Source organism: Mizuhopecten yessoensis, unplaced genomic scaffold, assembly GCF_002113885.1.
Source record: "Mizuhopecten yessoensis strain PY_sf001 unplaced genomic scaffold, ASM211388v2 scaffold2087, whole genome shotgun sequence".
Classification (NCBI taxonomy): domain Eukaryota; kingdom Metazoa; phylum Mollusca; class Bivalvia; order Pectinida; family Pectinidae; genus Mizuhopecten; species Mizuhopecten yessoensis.
In genome coordinates this window covers 667,977-679,205 of record NW_018404371.1, presented here as the reverse complement: position 1 = coordinate 679,205, position 11,229 = coordinate 667,977, and positions in this window count along the sequence as shown.

Genomic DNA, 11,229 nt, shown 5'->3' with positions numbered 1-11,229 from the left:
GTCTGTCCGCGCCAGAAAGCTGCGGACATGACCTCCTGAAAGGGGGACCCATTGAGGAGGGCCCATGACGCAGCAAGGGCCCTGATCTCATGCGCCCTCACCTTATACAACGCCCGAACCTGATCATCCGAGTGGTCGTAACCGTACTTGATGACCTGACAGATCCATCTAGACACTGACTGAGAAGAGATATCCTGTTGACCCTGCTTAATGGGCAAAAACAGACGAGATCGAGGACCTCGCCCCCCCCTGGTTTTATCGAGGTAAAACCTAAGCGCCCGACAGGGACAGAGCAACCTATCCCGTTCCTCAGCTCCAACGAAGGCAGTCAAAGACGGAATCTTAATCGGATCGGGCGAGAAGCCAGGAACCTGATTCTTAGCCATAAAGGCAGGATCAGTGAGAAGGGTAACGGCAGAGTAATTCCTGGACCATCGGAGGCAAGAGGGGTGAGAAGACAAGGCATGAATCTCACTCCTCCTTCGACCTGAGGCCAGGGCAACAAGGAATACCACCTTGTAAGTAACAAACTTCAAGGAGGCAGACGCTAAAGGCTCATAAGGTGCCCGCATCAGCGATTCGAGCACCAGTGGCAAATTCCACTGCGGAGCCAACTGCCGGACCCTAGGCCTGTCCAACCCAAACCCCCTAATCAAGGCAGAAAGAGAGGAGGACGAGCCTACCTCCGACCTACCATGAACAGAGAGAACACTAGCAATGGCCGTGCGATAACCAGCGATAGTGCCAGGGGCAAGATTGCGGTCCCTAAACAGCCAAAGAAGGAAGTCCGCAATCACCTGGACAGTAGCCTTGATCGGATCAACCTTCCTGCCGACACACCAATCACAGTAAATCTTCCATCGTGACTGGTAGACGGCAGATGAGGAAGCCCTAATTGATCGAGCGATGCGATCTGACACGTCCCTAGAAAGGCCCGCCTGAGCGAGGCCTCCTGAAATAGCTTCCACGCGTGAAGGTGGAGGATCTCTGGACGAGAGTGCATCGTCCTGGAACGAGGCTGGCGAAGGAGGTTCGCTCTGAGAGGAAGAGCCAGGGGCTCTTCCACAAGAAGCGACAAAAGCTCCGGAAACGAAGGCTGCCTCGGCTTCAGGGGCGCTATCAGGAGGAGGGAACACTGATGCTCCCGAAACTTCTGCAGCACCCTGCCCACCATGTTGAAGGGTGGGAATGCATATGCATGCATTCCCTCCCAATCCAGAGACAGAGCGTCCACGGCCCAAGCCCTTGGATCTGGTACCGGAGAGACAAACGTTGGCAACTGATTGTTCAGTGAAGTGGCGAACAGGTCTATGTGAGGCCTGTCCCACACCTGACAAATTCCCACGAAAATCGAGGGATTCAGTTGCCACTCTGTCAAAACCGGCTGGCGGCGCCTGGAAAGAGTATCCGCCAGAACATTCAACCTGCCTGGTAGATGCTTGACACAAATTGTCAACTGCATTTCCTGACATAGAAGCAGAATGCGGATAGCGAGGGCACACAGGGTGTGAGACCTGGTTCCCCCCTGTCTCTCCAGATACGCGACAACCGTAGTGTTGTCCGTAGCCACACAAACCACCTTGGAATGCAGGATCTCCCGAAAAGACTGCAGAGCCAACAGAACAGCCCTCATCTCGAGCACATTGCTGTGCTCCGAGAGCTGTTCCCCAGACCACTCCCCCGACTGGCAACGCCCGTCGAGATAAGCTCCCCACCCTGTCATGGATGCATCCGTGTACAGGGTCATAGTGGGAACTGGCTTGGACAAAGGAACCCCTCGGAGAACATTGTCCTGATGAGTCCACCAGCGTGCGTACTCCTTGACCGACTGGTTCAGAGGAAGCAAGGCTTCCCAATCCCTTGAAGAAGGGACCCAGTTGGCAAGGAGAAACATCTGGAGAGGCCTGATGTGAAGTCTCCCTAAGGGGACCACATCGGCCAGGGCGTTGAGATATCCCAGAAAACTGAGAAACCAACGTACCTGGACTTGAGACCGGCCGATAAAGGTCAGAGCAAAAGCCCTGGCCTTCTCGAACTTCTCCATCGGTGGAAGGGCGATGCCCTGAACCGTATTGAAACGGTTCCCCAGAAAAACAAAATCCTGAGATGGGGAAACCTCCGACTTTTCTCTGGAAGGAATGAAGCCGACCTTGAGTAAGAGTTTCAGAACCAACCGGGTGACCTGTACCAGAGACTCTCTCACTAGGTGGAGCATGAGGGAGTCGTCGAAATAGATGTGAACATCTATTCCTCGAGAGTGCAGGAATCCCACGACCACCTGCAGCAGCTTGGTGAAAACCAAAGGTGCAGTCGTGAGCCCGAACGGCATGGCCCGGAACTGGAAGACCTTTCCGTTGCAAGTAAAACGGAGGTACTTCCGTGCCGACTTCTTGATGGGGATGTGGAAGTAGGCGTCCTTTAGATCTACTGAAGTCGCCCACATTCCCTCTCTCACGGAGGCGATAATACCCCGAGGAGTCTCCATCTTGAAGTGAGGAGAATCTACGTGCTTGTTGAAGGCACTTAGATCTATGATGGGACGCCACGCCCCGGACTTCTTCCGAACCAGAAACATTCTGGAGTAGAACCCGGGAGTGCATCCCGACATAGGAACCTCCTCGACCGCGCCCTTGGAAAGCATGGTCCTTACTTCCTCCTGGAGCGCCAGAGCCTTTTCCGGATCCCCCGGTGGAGGAAAAAAGATTGGCTCTGACGCTAAGGGCGGATCCCGCACTAGCGGAATGCCTAACCCCTCCTTGATCACAGACAAGGTCCATGCGTCTTCCGTAATTTCCTTCCACTCTGGAAGGAAAGCAGAAAGACGACCCCCCACAGGAAGATCTGGTCGAGGCAGATCGAGACCTTGCCAGGCAAGAGAATCGTCTGCTGACCCGAAGCCTAATCCTGCGGGAGAAGGACCTAAGCTTGAGCCGAGAGGACTGCATTCCTCCCGGCCAAACTCGTCGTCTGACACGACCAAGGAGGGAAGAAAAGAGTCAGGAACCCTTCTTCTTACCCCCAGGAGGGTTCTTACCCTTCTTACCCTTCCATTTGTTGCCCTTGAAGGGAGGCTTATACTTGGGCTGCGCAGAGGACTGCGAAGCCGAAGGTTTAGCCTTCTTCTTAGGAGGCGCTGACCCCTGCGAGGTACTGGCCTTCTCAGCCTGAATCCTCTTCACCAGAAGTGCAGAGGCGACCGAGTCCTCCTTCAAATCCTTCTGAACAGAAGGAAGGGCCCCTCCAAAAAGAGTGGACCCTGAGAAGGGGGCAGTCAACAGTCTGGAACGGTAAGGCTCATCGACCGGGCGATTTTTCAAAACTGAAAACCGCCTAGCCAACAAGACATTGACGAGGGATGACACCTGTAAAGCTGCCAGCGCTCTCAATGCCCCGTTCAGGGCAGAGGTCACTCTGTCCTGGATGTCGGCCTGCTCTGTCTCGGTAATCCGACCCTCAGGCAAGTCGGATACCCTATATAGACAAACCGTCAAGTAGTCTATATACGACAGAATCTGGATGGAGAGACGCAGCAGTCTCTCCATCTTGTGGTGTTCTTTGGGACCGAACACCACCTGGTCCACCGATTTACCGGGCCAAGCTGCAAGTTCCCTCGATTCCAGCTTAGCTGGTTGAGGGGCAAGCAGACCATCATGTGTGGCATAGTCAGTGGCGTGCACCTCTGACAAATCGCCAACACTGAGCTGCAACCCAGCATACCCAGGACTACGGGTTGAAGAAGAATTCTTCCCTAAAACCCGAGACTGGGCGGTGGCCAGAGCTGAAGACACAATGGTGCCTTCTGGCAGAGAGCGGTCCGACCGAGCGGACACCCGAGGAGCCACCAAAGAACCCAAAAGGGTGGTGGACTCGGGGACAGATGATGCCGAAGGTGGTGGGCAAACCTCCTCCCCAAGAATCCGGGAAACGTCAGCCCTAAGGCCCCGCATACCGGATAACACATGCTGGGCCTCAACCTCAGCAGCCTCAGGGTCTCCCTCATCCTGGAAGTCCTCCTCTGAGGGCAAGCCCTCCTGAGGACTGTCGTCAGACGACTCGGAAAGACCAGCGTCTATATCCGAACAACCAGGTGAAAGATGAACAACATCATTGTCCTCTGCCATACCCGCGCCCTCAACGTCCATAGCCTCCACACCATCCAGACCAGAAGCCTGGGGCGGAGGAAATGGGCCAGCCAGAGGGGCCAACCCGAGAGAAGGCTCCCCGTACCGGCGTTTAGGTGCAGTGCGCCTAACGGCCGTGGCTGTAGGTTTAGGCTTAGTAGCCAAAACCCTACCCTTGGACCCAGAGACCAACGAGCCTGCCCGAGAGGCAGAAGTCCTAAAGGTCCGACACACCTTCTTAGGACCGGCCGATAAGGCCCCCGAAGTAGCAGAAAGTTGGGGGGGGTCAACAGAACTGCTAACACGTCTCCGCGAGGGAGAGACCAAACCCCAAGGATTCCATGACGGAAATGCCATGGGGTTAAACCCATATCCCGGAGGATAGGGGAAAGGTCCCGCGGGCTGGGAGTGACCCCAGAACTGGCCAAACTGGCCTGCCTGAGACTGGGGCTGGCCAACTTGCCCAAAGGGCGAAGGTGGACCGCCACTCCCTCCAGGTGGAAACCCGGACATGTACGGGCTATGCTAACACGTCTCCGCGAGGGAGAGACCAAACCCCAAGGATTCCATGACGGAAATGCCATGGGGTTAAACCCATATCCCGGAGGATAGGGGAAAGGTCCCGCGGGCTGGGAGTGACCCCAGAACTGGCCAAACTGGCCTGCCTGAGACTGGGGCTGGCCAACTTGCCCAAAGGGCGAAGGTGGACCGCCACTCCCTCCAGGTGGAAACCCGGACATGTACGGGCTAAGCCCGTAACTGCCGGGATGCTGCCGCAACCCAAAACCATCCGCAGGCTGGTAAGGGCGGCCCAAGGATGGTTGCCCGCAGGCACCCGTATACCCTAAGCCAGGGGAAAACGGAGGCCGGAAACCGGCCCCCTGTCCAGCAAACCCAACCCCTGGGGGGAAACCCCCCAGGTTCCCAGAAGAATGAAACTCGGGACCGGACCTAATAGGACCGGGTCCGGGTAACTGACCGGGAGGGTATGCCTGACCAGCATTGATGCCGGGATTAGTGAGCTGCGCGTCACTAATCCCGGTAGACACAGACAATCCCGAAAGAAAGTCTGTTGTCACACCAGGACCTGAACCCGAAAGAACAGGCCCGGCACCAAGACTGTCCCCAACGACAGCACCACCTGGAATGCCGGGATCACTGACAGAGTCAGTGACCGGCGGCCGGTAGTCCCTACCCGAAGGCAAGCGCGAAAGCTTACGGGCGTTCCCGGCCAATTCGACCCTTGGCTGTGCCAAGCCAGGGTCAGGCTGCCCCTCCCCTACTCCAGGGAGTTCCTGGACAGGAAGGGCCACCCCCTGCTCACGAGAGGGACTTGCCGAAGCAAGACCCCCCGAGACAGGAACAGAGACAGTACCACCAGACCCCAGAGAGCTGGTGGCACGACCCCTACCTCTCTGCTTCCCTCGCTTACCGGAAGAAACAGACGAATCTGTCTTACGGTAAGTTGAGGGTAGCTTTGGAACAATGAAGTCCTTGCCCTGAGATTTTGACTGTGAACAAAGTTCACAAGGCGAAACCTCACTGCAAGGACGACACCTGGGACAGGCATCATGAGGGTCCCGTTCCACAAAGAAATGGGAACACCCATGAGCACTACCTCGTCGCTGTCCCGACCGAGACATACCCTCCAAAGCGAACGTAAACAAAAAATTTACAAGCAGATAAAACGGGAAAATAAGGTTAAAATACGATAGTACAAAGTACGCAACGTAGAAAGAATTTCACCCGTAATATAAATCAGAAAACGGTTAAAATAAATAACGTTTGCCGAAACAAACAACCGTCACCGAAATAAACAGAGGTCGGAAATTAACCCACGATAATGGCGGACCGTGGCACACCACCGGCACACGTGGAGTAAAATAACCGGCCGTAAAAGGCACAAAAATAATTTTCAACAACAATTAGTTATATCAATAAAGGCAGATGGGTATAAGGCACACAAACTGCGCAAAAATATGAGTTGACACTCAAACCAAACCGACAAAACAATGTTTTGAATTGGAGCAAGCTCCGTGCGTCAGCATGCAGCAGGCGCCATAAAAGGAAGAGGAAGGGAGATCACTCCGTGGCTCTGTCATCGAGATAGAGGTTACGTCACGGTAGGGAGGTAGGGATATTTGAATCTTTTGTTTTTGGGCTACAAAGATGGGTGTAGGTATTGTATATGCATACTAAAGTTATGGTAATTATTACTGAAATGAAATTGGCTGTCACGAGGACGTTCAATAAAACACCGACCAAAATAAACGAATAAAAATAGTAAACTGTGTTATTAGCTTCATTAGTGTACAAGAGGGGGTCATGAGAGTATTACGATTCCATCAGCTACCAAAGGCTTATTGTCGGACTATTATGACCGCTGTGTTAATTTTGTATAAAGTATGCCCAAACGTGTATTAATGATTTGTTTATCAAGTACCGTCTACACACCATTAAACCAGTTGTCAATACTTCTGCTAGCTTAATGGTTCATTACATGCCATATGGACTCTGTAATATTTCCATAACTGTTATCATCTTAAACGAGTTCTTTAGATAAAACAAACAGCAATTCGATTTTGTTTTGTTTTAATATAATCAAGCTTACAGTGACGTGGTCATGGTTTGAAAAACGTTGAACGTGCTACATAAGTATATGCAAAGATAGCGTGTGAATTAACACTTATGATTCTAATTCACTACGTTCAACCGAACATAAAGCATTTATCATATAAAACTCAACACCTATGTATGGGAGTGGCCTTCGACGGTCAATTATTTTATTACAGGAAAAATGTATACATGAAATACAAGGGCACGTGCCCGATCATTCTTCCATTCTCCCTTCTCCATCCCTCCTGAATCCGGATCCTGGCCCGACTCTAGGAATTCTCTTCCCGGCATCATCCCTGAAATCCATGCCTGTCTCAAGGAAAACGGGGAAATTTCATAATTCTATGATTTAACAAAAGAAAATATAATTTCTTGAAGTGAGTTGATGAACCGTCAAGACTCGAATGACTATGTTACCCTCAAACCACCTTTAATACTCTATAGACACCCGTGTCGCACCTGTAACTCGTGCAGTTACACGTTACCCGTCCCGCCTCACGCGGCTACCTGTGTCACCTTGGCCTCATATCCGGACACTAGTACACCTGTACTACCTGCACTACATACATGCCGGTATACCGTGACTATAATAAATACATTTGTTGTAACCAATTCAACATGAAGATACATTTTGTATACAACCGATCGCGACACTGATAAAACATACTCGATACTCCAGGGGTTACGCCCATTGCACCATTGAAACATGTCATAGCAAAATTGAAGGCACGATGCTAGCTATTTGATTGGTATCAGGTAAAGAAAACCCTGACCAATCACTAGGCTGATACCTGTCATTTGAAGATTACATAGCTAGAAAACTGACACAAGACTTTAAAGACAGACAATTTTACCGTTACGTGACCGCGAGATTCTTTCGATGTACACCAAAGGATTAAACTAGTCTTCTCGTCTCATCCACAAGGTGGCACATACTTCGATTTTGTCACGATATCCAGGGGTGCAGAAAGTGGAAGAGAGCGTAACCCCTGGAGTTTGGAGGATGGTGTAGCTAGTTAACAAGTATTGTTAAAAACATGTTAGCAACGCAAATTACACATGTACCACATGTACATCTACTGGAGGCAAAATAGATATAACAGGCATCGCTAGCATCAACACACAAGAACAAATAGTCCAATCAATCTACGGTTTAAAATCAAACTAAATGCAATAGAATTCATAATTTGTTTTTGATAGTGATACGTAAAATCATAATAACAAAATAAATACTTAAATCAATCTTTTGCGATGATTTTGTTCATCCTTATCGGAATAAGAAACTAATAACACAAACTTCGAAATGTGATATTTGCAGAAATAACCTGTGGGTTTTGTTGGCGTCATCTTATATCAAATACCGTGTGTTGACCTAATCCATTCAATTTATGACAGAAATTGCATGACAAAACACATATTTATCGTGCATCTTCATTGCTTTTTTTATTGACAGCTGAAAAGACAACGTCTTGCGGGAAAAACCAACATGATAAGTCAAACGTTATCATCATAAACGTTATAAAGGCGGTTGCCCTGGGAGACACCAACGAAAAAAGTAGGAATATATAAAAAAAATGATTTTTACCATTTTAATCAATTTTGATTTCTTTTACTCTCCAAAAAACAGTAGACACAGGGAAAATTTTCCGAGATAGCCACGTGTCTTACCAGGACAGGTATTAGCCTAGTTTTTTTTTACCCGAGACCAATGCTAGCCACGTGCCTTCAACGTTACTATGACACAGTCCAGGGTTGCAGAGAGCGATAGTAAGTGTAACCCCTGGAATATAGAGGGTGTTATAACATACATGTACAACCCGAGGTCAGTGACATGCTGACACATGAGGTGAACATACGTCTTGATGCACAATCCTCATACACCACAACAATGTATAGGCATCACAACAGGATTTAACGTTGCACTGTGCTCGTTTCGTTTAAGGATTGTTGCCTCTTTATGAATGTGGACGTACCAAAGAAAAGAACTTGCACTCATAACTTGTAGCAGTTTTTCTGTCATTATTTCCTCAAAATAATGTACCTGTTGTAAAGTCAGGTAAGAAATCAGTTTCATCTTTGGCATACGACTTGTAAACTATTAGAAACCAGTTTAAATCGTCAATATCATTATATCATAAATCTCACTATGGACAAGTAGTCTGTCTAATGTAATTTAAGTATTATACGAGGAATATCAAGTCTCACATGAAGGAAAACATCTGTGTCGCCAATTGGTTTTGCTATGAAAATTTTATGTCGCAAATTTTTGTCGCGCTCACGACAGTTTTAGTGTATTTTTCAGATAAATGATTTATCAAGAACAAATCCACTATATATTCATTGTAATTTCTCCTTTTGTTTCATGTGTTTTATTATCTGAATGCTAGTTCAAGAGAAAAACAGAAAAGAAAACAATGTTTTCCATCTTTTATTTATTCTTTCCCGTCATCTATAATACTTTTTAGGATAATGCTAGTTTTATTCAATGGTTAATATCAATTCATCAATGCTAATTTCATTTTTATATCCCTTCATTATATAGGTATACATCTTCTGGAAAATGTCGAAAAATATCAAGAATCAACGTGGATGTCGTCAAGGGAATCCAATTGCACCTAATATATTTGTTCTATGTGCTGAAGTTCTAGCAGCAAAAATAAAAAACAACCCAAAATCATCAGAGGAATCACTGTTGAAAATTCACCAATTTTAAATATACAGTATGCAGATCACACAAGTTTGATATTGGAGGGGTCAAAAGAGTCGATGAGAGAGTGTATCTTTGACCTAGATAATTATGCAAATATATATGGTCTAAAAAATCATACCTACAAAACACAAGTGTTATGGATAGGGAGTTTGGAATATAGTGGAGAGACTTTATTGCCAGAAGTTATCTGCAGTCGTAGGACATAACTTCACTTTCCTAGGGATACATTTTTCTGTTGACTTGGATCAAATTCCTAAAATGAACTTCGATAAGAAAATTGTAAACCGCAAAGCCCTTATTAATACATGGAATAGAAGGAGATTGACTCCATTAGTTAAGATTAATGTTATTAAATCATTGTTTATTACTTTGCCTAACCCACCTATATTGATGGGGGGTCAAAGATGATTGATGTACATCCTTTTATTGATTCTCTTAAGTAAGGTTGGGAAAGAAGATTATTTCATTCATCTAGCAAGTGGAAGTTGCTTTGAAACACCATTGTTGGTTTTTAAAAGCTGTATAACTGTGGAAAGGAATATATATTCATTTATGCGAATGAAAAAGTTCGTTTTCAGAGAATATCTTACAATGTTTCCTCCATACAGTTTTATAAACTGACGAGGTCTAGGAAAGAGAGAAAAAAGCAGCAGCAAGTATCTCAGGTGACATGTTTTCTCCTGTTGTTTACCCTGTAACACAGTTTGGTCTTCGTAATTGTAGAATTTTAAACCGAAACCATCAATCTGTTTTACTCCAGAACATCATTTCTGACAAGTATATCGAGATTATACTATCACAAATTGTATCGATTGACCAATCATGGGCCGTGTTACATTTCGAATTAATTAAACACAGGTTTGGTCTGATCTGAATTATTGCTCTTTTGCAATTTTTTAAATTTGGAAATATTTTAAATATTGCATATCATGTTACTGATTCAGAGTCTTTACCAAGCAAGAAAAATATATAAAGTACCCGGCATTGTTTGGTTCTCTACACTATATTGTTTAATTGTGGTCCGGCAAATGCTACTTTCAATTACACTGTATTACATTTTCACCACGTATATATAAAAAATGTATAAACATTTTCCTCATCCCGAAACTGCCGTTGAGATGACTAATGACGATACATGTCGCGAGGCCTACTTTATCATTGTAACGTACGAGTCAGACCTCACAGTACCAGGTCCCGCTTGTGTGAAACATTTGTTAATTATCAACCTCTATACTTCACTTCACTAGATAATACGTTACAGGAGCTAACCTTTGATGATAGGAATTGTCGTCAACCCTGAAATGGCGGATCCAGAGGCGAACTGTATGCCAGGAAACTTTCCATCTACGTTGGGTAATTCCATATTTATCTAGTGTTAATTTTAAGATTTGATTACTATACTTATTAGATTGGTAACTAACGTTAGCTGTAATGATAAACTCGCCTTCAGTACTAAAGGCGAAAAACGGCGAAAATTTAACTGCAGCGAAAATATCTCGGTATACAATGTTCAGTGCTACAAAAACTCTTCAGCCAATGATACTTTTATCTAAAATCCTGTATTTCCACTCTCCCTCATTTTGTCAACTTAAAAAAGGGAGTGTTCTAAATTGACAACTCCTTATCAAAAAGTCTCTAGAGTCCACCATTGCCTCCGTGTTGTCATTCTAAATTATCATAAAGGAACAAGACAGTATAGGTCGATATTAAGTCAATACCGCCCCTATATAGTGTACATAAAACATAACTGGGCATCATGGGAAAGTACAGTCATGTAAATCC